A 21,249-nucleotide genomic window follows, 5' to 3' on the forward strand; every position below is an offset into this window, starting at 1 on the left:
TGGGGACTGCTTTCTCTTGTAGAATGCAGAGAACCTATAAATCCATGTGCCTTCTACTCGGGCTATGGAGTTCTTGCTGTAAAAAGATCACACTGACATCTTGAAAAGTAAAAGAAAACCAAAGTATTTAAAATCAAGGCTATTTCAACTTCTCAGTACTGAATGTAATGTTTGAGAAACCTTCCATTTACAGGATAAGTGGAATATAGCCCCTCAAGGTTCTGCAGCACAAAAGTGTTGTTACCCTTCACTTCAACAATTTATAAAGGTCCAAACCATAGATTGTGCCATGCTTTCCTTTCTCTTCTCTCCTGGCATCCCATCTTAGAGCTAGATCACCTTCCTTAAAGTCCCTTTCCTTGGCTCTTCTATAGGGCATTCATCTTATTCTGATATTTCTTCAATTTGTGTTGAACTTCATCTTTGTTTTCATTAAGTTCAATAATCGGATTTATTCTTCTTGAAAAATCATCAGGTTCATCTGTTGAATCCTGTAGGAATTTTAAAATAGGGAAGGCCAAATTGGTAGGGAAGATTGCATCTTTTCCATAGAATAATTGAAATGGAGATTTCATAGTTGATCTCTTTGGAGTAATTCTGTTTGCCCATACTGCATAAATCAAATGTGAATCCCAGCTCTTCTTATGATCAACTAAAGTCTTTTTGATTACCTTTACCAGACTTTTGTTTGATGACTCTGCAAGGCCATTATTTTGAGGGTAGTATGGAGTTGAATGATGTAACAGAATATGATATTTCTGGCAAAAGTCAATCATTTTAACGCTAGAAAAAGCTGAGCCTACATTATCAGTGAAAATTTTAGTTGGGCAACCAAATCTAGATAAGATATTATCCTCAATAAACTTAATTACTATTGAATCAATATAATTTCTGACTAGAATTGCTTCCACCCATTTAGTAAAATAGTATGTTGCAGTGAAGATCCATCTATGCTGATTACTTGAAGTGGGGTGGATCTCTCCAACAAAATCTAATCCCGATTGAGAAAAAGGTGATGAAACTATTAATGGAAGGAGTGGAAGAGATGCTATTTTTTTTTTACCAACAAACATTTGACACGGAACATAACCTCTGACCTTTGCCCCTACTTGTAAGAACAATGTGGGCCAATAAAATCCTCCACTCAGAATCTTGTATATTGTTGCTCTCTAAGCATAATGTCCCCCACAAAATCCTGTATGAAACTGATCAATGATTCCTTTAGTTTCTGATTCTGTTAAACATAATTAAAAAATATTCAATGGATCTTTCCAATATAAATTTGCATTTATAATGCAGTACTTGACTGATTTTAACTTAAGGGTTTTACACTAGGTTTTGGAGAATGATGCTAGACACACAAAATGGATTAAGAAATTTACAATATCTTGATACCAGTTTGACAACAAGAATTTTTCATCAATGTGTATAGGACTGATCTACTCTGAAGGTAGAGGTTCTTGTGGGTTCTCCCCTTTAGGATGAAGGGAAGGTTCTTGTGGATTCTCCCCTTCTGCAAGGATAGAAGGTTCTTGTGTATTCTTCCCTTGTATTTCTAAAACAGAATTTATTCCAAGTACTTTGCAGTTGGATTCAGCTAGAAGCTTAACTAATCCTTGACCTTTTACTAGATTGGTAGTCTTGATAGTTAGATCAAACTCCAAGATTTGAATGATCCATCTACCTCTTTTCCCATTAGTGTCTGGTTGGGTTAGGACATTTTTCATTGCACTATTAGAGACATAAGCAATAGTAGGTGAATGTAAGACATACATCCTGAATGATTTCAAGGCTTGAATGAGGGCATAGGCTTGCTTCTCAATGATTTCATACTTAAGCTCAACATATCACATAACCTTACTGAAAAAGGTTATCGGTTGGTCATGGGAATCTTCATTTTTATGTAATAGAATGGCAGCAAGGGTTGTTTCAGAGGCAAAAGAAAAAATACTAAATGGCTTAGTATAATCAGGGCTGGCTAAGGTGAGAGCTTCAGAGATAGCCCTTTTTATTTGTTCAAATGCATGCCTAGAAGAGGCAATCCATTTGACTTCATGGTCCTTTCGGAGCATGTTGGTTATATCTTTTACAATCTTTGCATAATTTGGAACAAATCTCCTTAGAAAATTAATCTTGCCTAGAAAATTTTGAATCTCCTTGTTGTTTCTAGGTAAGGTCAATGTTTCGATGGCAGATACTCATTTGGGGTCAATTACTACTCCCTCCTTTGAAATTATATGGCCCAACAATTTTCCTTCTTTGAAAACAAACAAGGACTTCTTAGGGTTCAATGATATTCCAAATTTTCTACACCTGTCAAAAACCTTCATCAAGTGCTTTAGATGTTTCTGATCAGATTTAGAAAAAACAGTTATGTCATCAAGATAAATAACCACAAATTTACTTACCTAACCCATAAAATCTTTGTCAATAGCTCTCTAAAATGTTGTTGCAGCATTGGTTAAGCTAAATGGCATCCTAGAATACATGAATGTACCCCAGGGTGTAGTAAAGGTTGTCTTCTCTCTGTCTGTTGTATTAACATTCACCTGATTGTAACCTGAAAAACCATCAAGCATAGAAAGCCTTTGTGCTCCTGAAACCATTTGAAGTAACTGATCCATTTTGGGCAAAGGATAATTATATTTTAATGATGCCTTGTTCAAATTTCTAAAATCCACACAAGTCTTATTTCTCCATTTTTCTTTCTAACAAGAACTAGATTTGCAACCCAATTAGAATATCTAAGAGGGACGATGATCTGAGCATCTAGCATTTTCTTAATCTCCCTTTCTATAGTTGGTAGAAGGGCTGGATTTATCCTTCTAATTTTCTGTTGATAAGGTTTTTCTTCTGGCTTCAAAGGAATCTTATGCTGTATTAATGAAGTATCATAGTCTTTAGATCAGCATAAGTCGAAGCAAAAATATCCTTATAATTTTGCAGTAACTTAAGATATTGAGCTTTGATCTTAGGTTCTAGAGATGCACATATTTTGATGTTTTTGATATCTTCATCGGTTCCAATATTAATCTCTTCTATGTCATCTTCTGAAGAAATGGACTGAGGGTTTCAGAGGACATCATTTTGATCAAACAATTTTTCTAAAGGAATGAGTCCTTTTGGAATAAAATTATTTGATAATTGAATAATGTCATGATTAAAAATTTGGGTTTTAAAATTTGAAGTATCATTTCTATCTGCATTTTCATTTATTTGAGTTCTATTTTCATCAATTTGTAGAAATGAAAAAACATCTATTACCTGCAGAAATGATTTGAAATGCTCAATCATATTCAAATATTTACCAATGTTTCAGATTATATGGGTGGTGAGTGCCAGTATTGCAGCAAGAATGCTACAACTGCTAGGCTACCAACTTTACTCTTATCAACCTAGTAGTTCGTAACAAACTTGGAAGCGTTGGTGCTGTATGCACAAGTACTAGTTCTCACTGCAGGTTGTCACTTGGTCAACCGACACGAGATCACTAGGAGCTCAAGCCAACTTCTATAGATTTCAGAAGAAGCTCTATGTGTTATGAAAGGAAAGAAATATTACTCTACAGATGCTATTCTAACTGTAGAAAGGAGAAAGATTAGAATGTAAAGCAAAACCTACTAACCCCTAATTAACAAGCTAATTATACTTTTTCCAAAAACACTATGAAAAACATGAAATAAATGCCATTACCTACTCAAGGAATAAACAACATCTAACCATGCTATTTCTGGAAGTAAATAAGCAAAAGAACATATTTTTGGATTTTTATGTGTTTTTATGTGAATTTAACATGCATCTAATTTATTGTGTCTGAGTGTGGCAGCAAACAGGTCCTGTTAGAGGGTAGTTTTGGAGCTTGGGAGGATGCAGGATGGTGTGGATGGGTCCTAGGAGGTCTTAGGTGGCCTTCTGGAGGCTTTTCCCACACTCGGCCTTCAAAATAAAGCCTATAGGAAAAACTACAGGAGGACACAGGAAAATTATAGGATGAAAACAGGGAAACTACAGAAGGCCTACAAGAGGAGGCCGAGAGCAATTTTCATTGTTTTGAGGGTGTGAGAGTGGGTGGAAAATGTGGATGAAGGTTGGAATGAGGTGTTAGGGTGCGTAAGGTCTACCCTGAATCACCAGGAGAGAGAAAGATGATTGGGTTTGATCAAGGAGAGAGGAAGAAGTTCTATGAAAAATGAAGGAAACTAGGGAAAAATTGAGGTGAGGTTTGGGAGACCTATAGGGCATGGATCAGATGGAGGGTGTGATTGTTGGTAAGCTATCCTACTTCTGGAAGAGATCTGCTGCTGGAAAAATAGAGTTTTGCATTAAAATGGCCTAAACTATGATGTATAGAGGGAAATGTTGGGAAACACTGTAAGAGAGGAAAGAATGCAAAAGGTCTATTGCCAATCAGGAAGTGAACATGATAAAGAAGATCTAAAGCAAAGAAAAACTGGACTATGAACCTACTAGAGAGATGCAAACACTAGAAGTCCTAGGAATGATGAAAATCTGTGTTTTTAGGGTAGCAAGAGAGTCTTTGCCTCAAATCATGGTGCTAGAGGGAGGAGGAGAGTCCAAGGCACTATTTCTAGCCTTTTGAATCTTCTTTGATCACTGCTTAACCTGCTACAAAAAGCACAAATGGAAGCAAGCTACTAAATCATCAAAAGCAACCTATTTTTAACCATAAGAGAAATACATCTAACACCAAACTAATCTACAAACTGAAGTAAAGCATAAAAATACAAGTAAAGAGAAGCTCGGCTACTTGGATTGGGCCCTAACACAAGAGCTTCAGCACTTTGAGGTAACTTAGTGCTAGCTCAAAAATGATTCCAGCTTCATTATCAAAAAATAGCAAGATTACATAAAACTGTCATAAAATAGTAAGCTCGAAATTTGAGCATAGTTTACACAAGCGAAAAAAGTTGACCCTAGTGAGGCCCTAGGCATCTCCACTTATACATCTAAAGCTACCAATAGCTTCCTTAAAATAAAGGAGGCTTGGCTCCCAAAACTTGAGATAACTATCAATCATCTTCCACTTGCTCGGATGCCTTCTAGTGCATGATTCAGTTGCTTGTACTCCGAGATGAATGAAGGGGAATTCAAAGTCAGGAGAAATAAATGATGGGGATTCCCTCCTATAAGTCCTCTCCTCTATCTACTTCGAGTTATTGTTGCAGTTTAACCACTAGATCCTTGACTTTGACCTCGAAATCCATCAATAATCTGCATTAAATACATGTTAGACCACATGGCATAATAACTAACTAAACTCATCCTATAAGCATAAATATAATCAAAAAATCATACAATAAGCTAAGAGAATGGTTGATTTGACTAGGTTAGGAGGTAAAATCAGCCTATATAATTACACATTTATGATGCTTATCACTGGGATAGATGGCCTATATTTGACTTGTATCTGATAGAGCACATTAGTATGATCAGGAATTTTAAAAGAGCTAGCAAAGACAGCTAAGGCATCCTCATGAATATTGTGATCTCTGGGAATATGAGTCAAATTAAAAGCATCAAAGAAGTTTTCAATTGAATCCCATGCTTCATTTTGGTAGGACTTAAGTCTAGGGTGCTTTGTGTGGCAAACATTTCTTATTTTCTTAACAATAAGTTCTGAATCAGTAAAAACACTTACGTTTTGAACTTTTAAGCTTTTTGCTAATTGCAATCCTAAAAGGAAAGTTTCATATTCAGCCACATTATTTGTAATTTCGAAGTCTAATTTACATGATTGGGTAATATTTTCTTTTTCAGGTGAAATTAAAACTACTCTAGCTCCTGCCCATCTTTCATGCAAGAGCCATCAAAGAACAGTTTCCAAATATCAATTTGGTTTGGTTCAGGACTTTCAACTACCTCTTCAATTTTGACTTGAGTTTTATGTTGGTCTGACGTGAGTTGAAAACAACCAAAGTCTTGATCTATTGCATAAATTGGATGGTTCCTTGGTTGGTTAGTCTTGCAAACAGTATGTACAAATCTTAGCTCTCTATATAATCTTAATTTCTCTCCTCCATAAACGGGAATAGTAGCATATGACATATCCATCTGTAGAGTTCCCCCTAGTTTGGCACGACAAGACCTAGAAAGGAGCATTCCAAACATGGGAGGGATATCTGTGACAACAAAATGAAGTACTACACTTTTCACTGGAATTTGGGTAAGGGTAACCACTAGATCCTTCATTAACCCCAAACAGGACACCCTTTTAGAATCAAAGGTGTACAGGTCATGGTAGGATCTAGTTATGTCGAGTTTCAAATGATCCATGATAGATTTTGACATAAGGTTGTGTGATGCTCCTGAGTCAAGCATACAATTATACAACATGGAATCATTTGTTTTAAGAGTTACATAGAAAGGAGGCACTATCTCATCTATCATGTCTGAACTAGGGCCAAAAACTATTGCTGGTTTTTCATATTATAGAATTATGACATCACTTTCAACATCAACCAAGGTATTTTGTATCCATTTTGTGACTTCGATTTTGTAACCAGGGTTTTTAGAAAGTTCTGACAATGGAATTGGGATCTTAACCCTCTCTAATTCCTTTTCAACATTAAATGTAGTCAAAATTTTTTTACCAGTTTGGGTAGTATCAATTGATTGATCTAAGGGCTGAATAAGAGTTGTTTGAGCTTCAACAGTTTTGGTACGTGGTTCAATTACTGGAGCTTCCTTTAGAGGTCTCCCAGGACCAGGCCTAGGCCTAAGATCATACCTCTTATTTAACTTTGCAATTAAAAATTTAGAGAAAGCGTGGTATTTAGAGACCTATGAAGATTCCTGATCTTCTTGAACCTGATTTTGTTGTGAGAGAGGAATGATGACTATTTGACTGGAAGAAGAATCCACACTAATAATATCTTCAGTAATAGTATTATCATCAGGTTGTTGGTCATCTATCAATAGAGGAGTAGGAACTTGTTGATCATTGCTAGGTCTCTGAAGAATTTGTACTGGTGGATTTCTTTTATACTAACCTTGATTTTGGTTTTGGGGTCTAGTAACTCTTTGTTGTATTGTCCTAGGTTGGGTCTCAATATTTGAAATCCTATTTGATAGGTTTCCAAGAAGAGATGTTATTTCATCTATTTTTGAATCTTCTGATTTAGTCTTAGAGGAACTAGAGGTTTCTTGAATAGATTTGAGTTTTCTTTGGGCCTTTTATTCCTTAAGTTTTAAATAAGTTGAGGCTGCCCTATTTTCTTCTACTTCTATAGCATTTTTTTGCATATCTTTAAGAGTTCTTGAAGTTCTCTCTCATAGCATAACAACAAATTCATCATCAAAAGATTTAGAAAATCTAGACTTAGCTGCTGCTACAGGGGGCTTACAATCAGCAGGCATTTTGTGATAGAGTTTATTGAATCTTTTGATAAAATCTGATACTGGTTCACCAAAGTTCATTTTAAGCTCTTCAAATTCTATGAGGAAGTAAAGAGGATCCTTTTTCACACCCCATTTATTTTGAAATATGGTTGTAAACTCTTGCCAATTTGTAATGGAAGCTGTTGGTAACTTCCTAAACCAAATCCTCAGATTTCCTTCAAGTGACTGTACAAACAAGCTCATATAAACATTTTCTTGTTCAATATTCATGTTGTCTGCAAAGTCTAGGAAAGCTTGAAGATGGTCCTTAGCTGAGGGACCAGTTTCTCCATTGTACTTGGGAAGGTATTTTACGTATCCAGCTGGAAATGCATCAAGGTTAAGGTTATTAGGTAAGACTAAGGTAGCATATCTAGCCTGTACAATAGGTCAGAAAGCCATGAGAACATGTGGTGTATGAGGTGCTTGAGGTGTTTGTGTGGATGTAGAGGATGAAAAAGAAGTAGAGGAAGAAGATGATGATTCAGGGGCTGATGAACTAGTTGGAGGTGAAGAGGAGGAGATCTCCAAAAAGACTTCAAAAGAGTCTTAAGAACTAACTTTGGGACCTGTAAAGGAATACCTTCTTTTGTTTCAAAGAGAGGATTGGAATATATAGAGAAGGTTTCCTTAGGTTGTTCAGAAGAAGAAGCTTCAGGTCCGTCAAAAATGGAAGGAAATGGATAGGTGGTAGGGGATATGAAATCTATGGGTTTATATTCTGGTATATTAACACCCAAATAAGATTCATTTTGAGGTGATCCTGGTGGTAGTGTGGGTATCGAGTGAGATTCTAATGAATGAATAAGGTAGGTTGACTTAAAATCAACTCCTTTATCTAGAAGTCAGCAATCCTAGGTGATAAATGGGAGTAATCAGGATTAGATGGGATATAACTATAGGGGTCAAATGATTCTAATTCTTAAGATTGTAGGAATGAAGAGGAAGAAAAAGATGGTTGGTGTCCCCTTTTAGAACTGGATTTTCTCAGAAGCCTTTCAGGATTTAATAGATGACTAACTATGTCAGCTTCTGAAGAAGATCTGGTATGTTTAAAAGGTGCCAGCTTGGGAGTGTGGATTTGCCTAGGTGAATGATTTTAACCTTTCTAAACCCTTTAATCACCTTAAAGGAAAAGAATGAATGAATATCGTTGTCCCAAGGGAAACTTAAAATAAATTCGAATCCCTGACAACGACGCGAGTATGATGTTGTACCTCTGAGATAGTAGTAGGTCAGCTACCAATGCCAGAGCATCTAAAATAATTGTTTTGGGGTTTCTGGTTTTAGTTTTGGAAGACCAATGAATGAATACAGATGTAGAATTGAAATATTTAATACTTTAGATAATATTAATATCTCAGCAAAGGGCTGCTATAAAGCTTACACAGTGATATAGATCAAATAGTGCTGAGAAGAAGACAGAAAATAATATAATTATCATAGTTTCCATACTCTAAAAGAGAACAATCATAAGTATGAAAACCTTCTAAACTATATTCCAAATATTCAAGGCAGTAAACTTAAGCTTACAAAAGATACTGATGATTTATTGATTAGAGGGGATTAGCTAAACAAATAGTTCATTAATCCATTCTCTTAAGAGATAATCACTTCAGGAGTTTATAGGAATAAATTGAGACACAATTATTCCTACCTAGATATCTCTATAATTCATAAGCATATGAAGTAAAACATAATGATTGATAACTGGAAAAACTTATAGGATAACACAAACTGTGTAAAACCAAATTTAGAATCCTTTGCTTTATATTAAGGTTCCAGAAAGACTAAGTACATCAAGTGTCTAGAAAAGCTTCCTTCAAAGGTGCAACTAGGTTCAAAGTAGAATGAATAGTCATGACTTAACAAACCATGAATAATGAACCTTGAACCTTGAACCCTTTAATAACTCGAGAAGAGATTTATTTATACAATAATGAAACTAAGAAAATATCCTAAAACTGATTAAGATTTATTCTAGGAAAGGAAAGATCTTCATGCAAGAAGATATGGGCATCTATTGAATTACTTCCTGTTGTCCCATTTATTCAGGTTGTGTTGGCTTTGTTGTTTGATATTTTTCCCTTTAAGAATATTGATTGTTTGTATCCTTTACACTGGTTGATTCCTTTATTTGATCTTTCATCTGGTACTCTTTAAACTTTGTGAATATCTTTTGACCCTGCTGAGTAACCCTTACTGTGTTCTTTTTTTCATTTAATGTGCATTTTAGGTTTTACAGTGTTTTTCAACAGTAGATCATTTTAGATTTTACGTTACAGGGTAAAGTGATTTGATATGATCTTCATATTTGTCTTCTAACTGTATGCAGGTTTTTTTCTTTGTAATCTTGGAATGGGATTTTTTACCTACAAAACACAGAAATTGTTAAGAAAAACCTAAGTGACAGAGAAGGTCTTAAATGGCTTAATAGAGCTCGAAAGGATATTGGAAGGAGTCCATAGTGTATTGGAAGGTAAAACAATGGTTTTATTGGTCATAGAGGCTTATGGAGGTTTCACTGTGAAAACAGGTGAAACAAAGCAAAATGGTGATTTTTACATTTAAAGGGAAAAACAATTTACTTTTTAAGTTATGGCACAAAGTGAACAATGCCCATTTTGTCGATATGCGGGAGGTTGTTTTGGTTTTCATCGCTCCACTTATGAGGTGTGGGTGGTTTTTGGGATGGGTCACCCGCTATAGTTTAGAGCCTGACACGTAGCAAGGGGAGGTTAGTGGAATACTGCTTTTTCAGGTGGGTAATGCTAGGACAGAGAGCCATCCTGAAATTGCTGAGGATCATTAGATTTGAATGGATTTGATTGAACAGTGGTGGAGTGAAAGAGCAGCGCGGAGGTAAGAGGAAAGAGCAACAGAGGGGCCCAATGATTAATCATGGTGGTATGGGCTTTATTATGGGTTTAAAACTGAGATTAGTGGGGTTTTATGGTTAAATAAAGGTTTAGGATGATTCTTCATTTAAATCATAAAAACACTTTAACAAAGAAATCCTTCGCTAAACAAGGTATGGCGAACTTGAAATAGTATGAATTAGGGCAAATAAATGATGTCCGGTCTAGGTTCATCGCATATTGCAATTGCAGTTTAGTGAAGGAAGGTCCATTGCAAAGGAATGCGATAGGGGCCAGACGCGATGTGGAAATAAATCATGGAGAATACTGCGATCGGGTCTGGGTTCCGATCACATATCGGAGATCGCAATGGCGGAGGGTGTGTGTTTTAGCTGGGACTTGCGATGAGGGGCGGATGCGAAATGGGTAATGAATTATGGTATATATTTCCATCGGGTCTAGGTCCATCGCGTATCGCATATCGCAATGCAGAGGAGAGTGCATACATGTTGAAAGGTTTGCGATCCGTTGATATGTGATACATAGTTTTATAATAAAACTTATGGTTTCGGGATATTTAGTAAAGGGAGTTAATAATATACCGGAAAGGAGACTTTTAGGGGCTTAATAGTATAAGTTAGCGTTAATATGAAATATGAGCGGAAATGGGAAATACACTAAGTATAATGCTTTTTCATGAGTTATCAATACTTAGGCTAAACATCTTTTTGTGGGTTTTTGGGTAAAAGGGGATTTAACATGGGGTTTTCACTTTTCCTAGGCAAAAAAGATTTTAACCTTAGGAAAAGAGGTTTTTATGGAAAATGAATGAATCTGAACTGTATGAATGTGGGAAGGGGAAATTAGTAAATAAAGGGATGAATGGGGATGAGGGAAGTTAATTAATTGATCTTGTAGAGCTTCATTTGCTTTGTGTAATGCCTCATGGACATAGAAACATATGGTAAAACATGATAAATGTACATTTTGTCCAATCAATCATCATACTTCTGCAACTTTTTTTCTACTTACCCTTTGCTTATCCTATCATTTTTTCTTCACTTAATGGGTGCATTTAGGCTAGCAAACCCTTTTCCTTTATTTTGATTTTTTTTAAAAGCAAACTATCTAATTCGAGCCTCATAACATCTAAGGGCTCAGATTAAACTGATAAGCACCTTATTATTCTCTACCTAACTACTGATCTGCCAAGATTAAACAGTTTGGCCAGATATTTATTCTCTAATTATAACATCAAATTTAGAGCATGAAGCCGTTAAGATTAAACTATTTGACTGTCATGGGTTGTGGCATTTATGACAAGCTACACACAACCATTATTTTGTGGAAAAAATAGTAGTGGCATTTAGACCTGCTTACTTTTAGAGTTAATTTATTTACTTTTCTTTCTAACCTAACATTTTCTTTTTGTCTTGATTTTTTTAGGACATCTAACCTAACATTTTCTTTGATATGGACATCATCATCAATATATTTTAAAAAACATTTTATTCAATATTGTTATGTCCATATCCTAACATAACATTTTTTCAAAATATCATTTTTTTATTTTTTGATTAATTTATTATATCTTATCAAAACCAAAAAATGCTACAATAGTTCCCAAAGGCAAACCTCATGTTGGATGTTATCTTTTAAAGTTCGTATGAACACATCAATCCTATGCTCCTTTGAAATATCTTTTACCCTTATATTCAATTTTTGGAAGTCCTCAATGTGCTCCATCATTAAACCCTTTCGTTTGAGATTTATCAATTAGCTAAAAAAAGTGTTGCTTTTTGTATCCTCGTAATGTGCTATCATTTCATCCATAAAAATAGCCCAAGTGTCAATTTTTTTACGAGAGCAAAGCAATAAATAGCATACAAACACATTTGGTTCCAAATATAAAGTTGCAATGCTTACCTTTTGTGTGTTTTGCACATTATGGAGATTGAAAAATTGCTCCATCTGTAGTATCCATGTTTCGGGATCCTTGCCATCAAAATTCCTCATATCAATCTTTGGAACACAGTGGTTCTTTGATCCAATGTTAGAGTCTATGAAATCATGATTAACATTTATTTTGTTCTCATCATGAGTTTCCTTTACTACCCTTTCACCATTAGTAGCATTTCTTGTAGAAACTTTGTTAAATCTGTCTTCAAATCTGTCTTCTAATATTCCATGCTTGTCTTCAAATCTATCTCCAAATCATCCATATTAGCTTCCACATCATCCATCTTAGCTTCCACGTCTTCCATCTAAGCTTCCACGTCATTCATATTAGCTTCTACGCCTTTCTTTAAACCATCCATATTAGCTTGCACACCTTTCTTTAAACCATCCATCTTAGCTTCCATGCCATACATCTTAGCTTCTATGTCTTTCTTTAAACCATCCATCTTAGATTATGTTACTTTTTGTGCGAGTGACATTTGTTGCACTTGGTCTCGTAATTCTGATATATCATGTTGCATTTCTTCCTCTTCTTCATGAGTCATGCTAGAGCTTTCAGGTTGCTTACTAGGTGTTTCCATTTTCTTTCTTTGGGGCATAAATTACTAATAATAATGCTTCACTATGCCTTTTGAATTCTTCAAACTAATTTTTAAAACCAAGCTTATGCAAAAATTAAAAAAAACTATACACCTTCTTTTACTTTGTAGGAGCTTGATATTGAATCTGATGTATTTCTGTAATTTTGGATCTCCAAGGTTTGAAATTTCTTCCTACTATATCCCTCTGACTAATATTTCTAACTCAGCAAGTCTGATCAATATTGGATTCTCCAATGAAGAGTTATGTCAAATCTCCCATGATGACCTGAGTATAGACTTGTTCAGTAGGGCGAACTTGTACGACCTGTCGCGGGTCACCGTTTCAACCTTAGGTTTTGAAAATGGTACACAAAAAACTATAGTCCATCCTCTTTCTACAACTTCTTACTAACATTCAATCTGATGCTCAGGGAGAAAGTTATGATGATGTCCCCAAGGTGACCTGTTTGGAATGTAATTTGGGGGTCTGCAAAAATCCTAACTTCCTCATATTCTATCTCCGTAAATATAGCGAGACAGGATCTGAAATTCGGAGCCAAGGTTAAAACTGATTTCTTCTCAAATGGGGTTTTGTTTTAGCTTCTGAAACTTTGTATAGAAAGGGTTATAGCGAACATTCCACGATGACCTATTTTAGATGAAATTCTGGAGCTTTCAAAAACCCTCACTTCCTCAGATCATATCACTGAAAATATACCGAGACAAGATATGAAATTTGGACAAAAGGTTCAGAAAGATTTCATCTCAAATGGGTTTTTTTTTTTTCTTTTGAAATGTTGCAGAAATAAAGTTATAGAGAAAATTCTGCGATGACCTATTTGTAGTAGCGAAACCCTAGAATCCAAAGCTTTGATACCAAATCTTATGAAACTAGCTCAAAAAAAGATAGAAAAGATAGACCAACGTCTTAGAATTTAGCCTCTTCGAGGGGGAAACCTCCTTTACATTACACAAATGAACAATTCTTGGATGATACAAATGGAAAAACCTCCTTTCTATATATAGGCGTCTAAGGGGTCACAATATAACCAAGTCAACCTAACAATAATAATATAAAGGCACAAAAATAACAATAGTGGGAATCTATGGGGCATAATAATAACAATAATGGATATAATGACAATAGTAATGGGGGAATCACTAGTATTATAGGGACCTAACAGTGATGCAGTAGCCAAGTAATTGGGAAAACTACCTTTACTTAGTAGAGTTTTCCTACAACAAAAACTACCATACCTCCTTAAAGATAAGTCCATTTAAGGTGTTATGTTACGTCCGTATACTACTAGTGTAACCCCTTATTGTTATTAGTACAACTCCATTATTACATTTTTGTGCCCATGTAGTCCCCATATTGTTATTATTGTGCCCCATAGAAGCCCACTATTGTTATTATTGTGTCCTTACATTATTATTGTTATGTCGGCTTTGATTATATTATGACCCCATAGAATCCTATATATAGAAAGGAGGTCTTGTCATTTGTATCATCCAAAAATTGTTCATTTGTGTAATCCAAAGGAGGTTTCCCCCTCCAAGAGTCTTATTTTGAAGGAATTTATCTATCTTTTCTATCTTTTTGTGAGCTTCTTTCATAACATTTGGTATGAGAGCTTTGGATTCTAGGGTTTTGCTACTCCAAATAGATCATCGTGGAATTTTCACTATAATGTTTTTCTAGCGACATTTCTGAATCTAAAAAAAACCATTTGAGAGAACATCTCTCTGAACCTAGGGTCCGAATTCCAGATCTTGTCTCACTATATTTTCAGAGATATGATCTGAGGAAGTTAGAGTTTTTGCAAGATCCAAAATTCCATCGCAAACAAGTCATCATGGAATTTTCACTATAGTTGTTTTTCTACAAAGTTTCAGACTCTAAAATTAAAATCTGTTTGAGATGAAACTTGGGTGAAGCTTGGGTCCAAATTGCAGATCTTGTTTCACTACATTTTTGGAGATACAATCCAAGACATGTAGGGTTTCAATAGGCTTCCAGATTACATCCCAAACAGGTGACCTTGGGAAAATCTTCATAACTTTCACTCTGAGTATCGGATTAAAATTTCATAAAAGTTACAAAAAGAGGACAGCCTAGAGTTTTCAGTATATTAGTTTCAGGTCTGAAAGTCGAAACAGTGACACGTGGCACTTCATGTAAGTTCTCTCTATTGAATAAGTATATAATCAGGCCACCTTGGGAGATTGGGTGTAACTCTTTATTGGAGAATCCAATATTGATCAGAGTTGTGGGGTTAGAAAGAGAACGTAGAGGTCTACCTCAAGATGCAAATTTCGACCTTGGAGATCTGAAATTACAAAGATACAACAAATTCAATATCGATCTCCTAATATCATGAAAACATGATATGAGGAAGTTTGATGGCAAGGATCCGGTAAATTGGATACTACAGATGGATCAATATTTTGATTTACATGAGGTGAAACTATTGCAAAAGCTATATATTGCATCTTTATATTTAGAGCCAAATCAATTTTTATGGTATAAAGGGCTTTGTTCTCGTAAAGCACTTGTCACTTGGTCAATGTTCATGGATGAAATGATAGCACATTATGAGGATACAAAGAGTAACATCTTTGTAGAAAATGGATAAATCTAAAAAAAATCGGTTCAATGGCAGAGCACATTGAGGACTTCCAAAAATTGAATATGAGGGTTGATGATGTCCAGAGAAGAAAAGGATTGGCGTCTTCTTAGGGGCATTAAAGGATACATTCAACATGAGGTTCATCTTTGGGAACCTAATTCATTGGAGAAGGCATTCAGGTTGGAAAAAAAAATTGAAAGCGAAATTATGAAAACAAGGAATCCCACCACTCACGATGATAATTATGGAAGTGTTTTTTCTCCTAGCCTTCCACAATGTACAAGGTTTACAACACAAAAATTTGAAGAAAAAGGAGAAAAAGGGCTTTGTTACATTTGTGATAGAAAATACATTAAAGGTCATCAGTGTGCTGAGAAGAAATTATTTTACATATATTATGAAGAGGAGGAAGAAAATGATCATGAAACATCAAAAGAAGATGATATACACCAGGAACCAACCCCAGAGAAAGAAGAAATGAATCCGACCATATCTTGCAAAGAATTTGGAAGAATTACCACTCCTCAAACTCGCAATATAGAAGGACATATCAAGAAGAAAAAGGTTCAAGAAGTGAAAGATCACATCGAGAAAGAAGAAATGAATCCGACCATATATTGTAATGCATTGGCCAGAATTAATACTCCTCAAACTATCAAGATAATCGGACATATCAAGAATAAAAATGTTCAAGAAGTGAAAGATCACATCGAGCATCAATAAATGAATTCAACCATATCTTGTAATGCATTGGAAGAAATTACCACTCCTCAAACCCTCAATATAGAAGGACATATCAAGAAGAAAAAGATTCAAGCAGTGAAGGATCACATCGAGCATCACCAACAAGTTCTCCAACTTTTAAAGGATGACGCCACTTTGGTGCAGAATCGAATGAAACAACAGGCAGATCAACATCACAGTGAAAGAATTTTTGATGTAGGCGATTGGGTATTTTTACGCCTGCATCTCAAGCAAGCTATTTATGAGAAGGAAATGTTGGCAATACTACATGCACTTAATAAATGGTGACCTTACCTAATTGGAAGACACTTCAAGGTAAAAATGGATCATGATAGTCTTAAATACTTTTTAGAACAAAGATTATCTTTAGAAGAACAGAAGAAATGGGTCACAAATATGTTGGGTTAAGACTTTGAAATCATATACAAAAAAAGGGAAGCAAAATGTTTTTGCAAATGAACTCTCAAGAAAGGATGAGGATGTGGAAGCATTGTTTTGTGCCATTTCTATTATCCAACTAGATTGGATAAACGAAGCAATGGGTGAATGGAAGAAGGATGAAGAAGTGTGCCCACTCATTCAAAAGTTGCAGAAGATCCTTATTCAAAAAACATTTCCAGAACTTGATGACGAAGGAAAAATCATATTGGAACCTAGAGTAGTCACAAAAACAAGAACCCGAAAGCAACGAAATCAATCAATTTCACAGTATCTCATCAAGTGGAATAACTTAGCCACTGATGATTCCACATGGGAGGACAAGAATTTTATACAGAAGCGTAAAGAACTACTCAAGCGTTGAGGACAACACTTTTTGAAGGAGAGGGGCATGTTAGGTCCCTATACTACTAGTGTAACCCCTTATTGTTATTAGTAAAACCCCCTTATTATATTCTTGTTCCCATGTAGTCCCCATATTTTTATTATTGTGACCCATAGAAGCCCACTATTATTATTATTATGCCCTTACATTATTATTGTTATGTCAGGTCTGACTATATTATGACCCCTTAGACTCCTATATATAGAAAGGAGGTCTTGTCATTTGTATCATCCAAGAATTGTTCATCTGTGTAATGTAAAGTAGATTACACCCTCGAAGAGGCTTATTTTGAATGCATTTATCTATCTTTTCTATATTTTTGTGAGTTGGTTTCATAACATGTTATATCGTCGTAAATGTAGAACACCCCTTAATTGGAACAACCCTGAAGATAAATTGATGTTAGGGTCGGATACGTTAAAATAAATGGAGACCACGGAGAAAAGGATGATGATGAATCTAAAGGTTGCACAGGACATGAAGATGTCTTACACTAATATGAAGCAAGACCATCAACAATTTCAAGTTGGGGATTGTGTGTATGTACGAGTGAAACCTAAAATAAGTACCTTGTGTTGGGGAGCTTGTGCCAAATTGCCCCTTGGTTTTGTGTCCCATTCCAAATTCTAATTCCAATTGGCCCAATAGCTTATTAGCCATCACTACAAAACCATATACATGTGCATAATGTCTTTCATGTATCATTATTAAATAAATATATTTATGATCCCACACACATTATTAATTAGAAAGATATACAAGTAAGACAATTTATAAGACTGCATATATATGTATGGTCATTATTTTGGCATGTATGAACTAATGATGACCCATTGGTTGTAACTATAGGTCAAACCAGATACTATATTTATGGTCAGACTCCCATGTATACTTGTTTGAAGAGAAGCAATGCTACATAGATGAGTTATCACTGAGGTTAGACTGTATTGGAGCACTTTAGCCCAGAGGAGGCTTCCTAGGAAGATGAGAAATTTATAAAAGAAGTATATCCTAGTCTGTTATGAGAGCTTGGAAAACACCAGAACAATGTTTCATTTAAGGGGGGAGATGTGATATCCCCTGGTAATGTTAGTTGATTCTAATTTACTATAGTTCAAGACTCTATTTTACTTTATGGGCCTTAGAAAAAAGGAAAAATAATATTTTACATGAATGGATATTTTATTTTATTTTGTTAATTGTGAGTGTTATAATGATGTTGCAGTGATAAAAAAGTTGGGATGGGACAGAGGGATAAAAGAGGTTCACACATAGGTAGGTGTACAGTTATGGGCTAGGTGGTTACCTGGCCAAGTTTTTCCTTAGAAATAATAATCTTTCCAAAAGAAGCTAATAGGGTTGAGGAACCTTAGGTGAAAAAAGAGAGGAGAAACAAAGGAAATATTTCAAAGGAAGAAGAGTGTGCTAAAAGGATTCCAAAGCTGGTTGGAAAGTGTAGTCCATCTCAGAATTCAGTGTTCAGTTACATGTTATATACCAAGTTTGGTTGAGATGAGATGGTCATTAGAGGAAACAATTTGAATTGATAACTACCGTGGAACTACACTAGGTGTGGAGAAAGCTCGGGCGGGGGGGGGGGATGCAATATAAGAGTGGTCTTCTTGGTTGGGAGGAGCTCTGTGTAGCCAAAGATTTTGTGATCGCTGTAGACCTAGTCTGGGACTGAAGAATTAGATAAGTATGAATTTTGGTTTGAGGGGGCTTGAACCAAGTTCAAGTTGTGTTGCGTAACAAAAAAACCCTCAACTATCGGTCCTTTCGGAAATGACTTGCAAGAAGATTGTAGTCTCACCCGAAGCAGTTGCAGAACCAGGCTTCTGCAACCGAAGGGATATCCGCGAAGTGGTGCCATGTAATTACTTCTATTATATACCAATCTTATAACTCCGCATGCATAATAAATTCACACAGATGATTGCTATACAAAAAAACATAAAATTCAATGCATAATGGTATATCTTACATTTCTTTGCATAATTTAGTAAAAAGCACACATGACCCAATATCGAATAGTAGACAAATAACAAGTACAGAGGTTCAATACTTCATAAAAATTCTTCCTTATTAAAAATATATTTCAATTACATTCACTTCTTTGACGTGTGCACTCAACTACAGGTGGTCTATGCACTCAGTTGTAGACTCTTTAAGGTCTCCGCACACTCAGCTACGGAGCCTTTTGAAAACTGTAGACTAAAGATGTGAAAACAGAGATTCACTTATGCTTCTATCATTCATATCTTCTAATTCTTCGATTACAAAGTATTACATATCATTTTATACAATTTATCTATACAAAAGCCATGGTCCACATACCATGGATCCATAAAAACAAGGACTACTACCCAATACTGTTACAAAATAAGGGCTCTATCCCATCCCTAAGGCCCTAAAATTTCGCGTGATGAATTTTTATTCTCCAACTCCATGTGGTATGCTCCTTGTTTCATGGGGTCTTTTATCCAAAATTTGGACCAAGTTGGGCCATGCACAACAGGCCCCCAACACTCATCTATGACTCATCCTGAGTCACTAAGCTTTGATGCCCTTAACCTTCGTTGTGATGCTGTTGTATACTACGTTGTACTGCTAGGGTGTTTCAGCCATTGAATTTTCTTCCTGTTGCTCTTCCTTGAGCAAAGCTTCTACAACAGGGCCAATGGTCTTCTCTAGTAGCTTCACTTCCCTTTTCTTTAATTCCTTCACTCGTTCATCCACTGCCTGTGAAAGTTGTAAGGCTTCCTCCTACCATGGCTGAGTCCTCACCTATAAGGTCTGCGCTTTCCTCCATAGATCATCCACTTGTACTTGGAGGTTATACACTTCATAAATGTTGGCACATCTCTCCAAGACTGGTAAGGTCTTCACAGCTACCAGGATCTCATCATGCCACTTCTACTTGGCATGCAGTTCCTCCTCAATATTCATGACCTTTGGATCCTCCTGCATTGAGGTCCAAATCTACATTGCATCATCGAGAAACTTCCCACAATCTTCCACCATATCTGATATGCCTTTCATTGTTGCATTAAGGTCCTTTTGTCTCTTCTCCCAAACCTCTAGTGGCGTACTTGGGTGCAATCTTATCTTCATCTCTGATATCTATACCGCATAGTCGAATTTTAATTTGGCGATGGCATTCCTTGAGTCTTTGATTGCACACAAAAGCTTTGCGACCTTCTCTACTGGTGCTCCATCATCGCAGACCTTCATGTCTGGAATTGTACTGCATGTTATAGTAATGGCCTTCTCCAATTGTTCCTATTGCTGCCTTACTTCCTCCCTTTCTTTGGCCACTTTCTTCAACTCGTACTGTATTTCTTCTTTCTTTGACTGTGCCTTTTCTTTCAGCAGCGTCATACGCTTCTCTTGTTCATGCATCTCTGCGGTGATTCCTTGATGAAATTCATGTGGAACTTGAAGAAGTAATGCAGTGACATTCAGCTAGACACTGCGCCGCGTCTTGGGTCGCCTACGGCTTCAAATTTCAGTGCCCCAACTAGCACATGTAATGTCCACATCCCGAAACTTGTTTCCAATCTTTTCTCTTGTTGTGATGACTAGAATACCTATTTTGGTTGCTTCACTTCTTGTGGCAATGCCTTCAGCTCTGTAATGCTCTGCTCCACCTCAGCTAAGATCGCTTTGCAATGATCATCAATCTTATCTCAGGTCTCTGTGTTAACTCTTATTTTTTCTTTGCTATCTCATCAATGTCCCCATCAGTGAGGACAAGTGCACTATGCCCTTGCTATTATCTGCCTTCTACTTCTTTCTTCACCACATATTTATCACAAAGGGAGAATCTTCTGATACTTCTGCATCGTTGCAGTGTTCTTCGTGTTCCTTCCTTACTCCTTTTTTTTCTTTTGGCTCTTCGATGACATGTTTCTTACTTGTAACCGCACCCTGCCAACCACCTCTTTATGCACCATCTCCTCCAACTACTGCACCATGTGGATTCAACCACTCCTCCGACCAACTCTTCACTATCATGACGAGGTCATCTTTTGTTACTAGTTAGGGCAATGGATGTCGTGTCTCTACTGGGTCATTCATCGCTTTCACATATGCCCTATGAAATTCTGCCTTAAACTTCGTTATATGACAATACTGCTTGTACAAGCTCGGTGAAAATTTGGGATACTGATTTACCAACATATCTAAATCCATCTGCATCAACACAAAAAATATTTTTTTCTTTTTTGCGCAAGTTGGCTCGTTTGTAAACCATA

This window comes from Pinus tabuliformis, chromosome Q, assembly GCF_031772625.1.
Source record: "Pinus tabuliformis cultivar Carrire ecotype Pingquan chromosome Q, CPIR1, whole genome shotgun sequence".
In the NCBI taxonomy this organism is placed as follows: Eukaryota; Viridiplantae; Streptophyta; class Pinopsida; order Pinales; family Pinaceae; genus Pinus; species Pinus tabuliformis.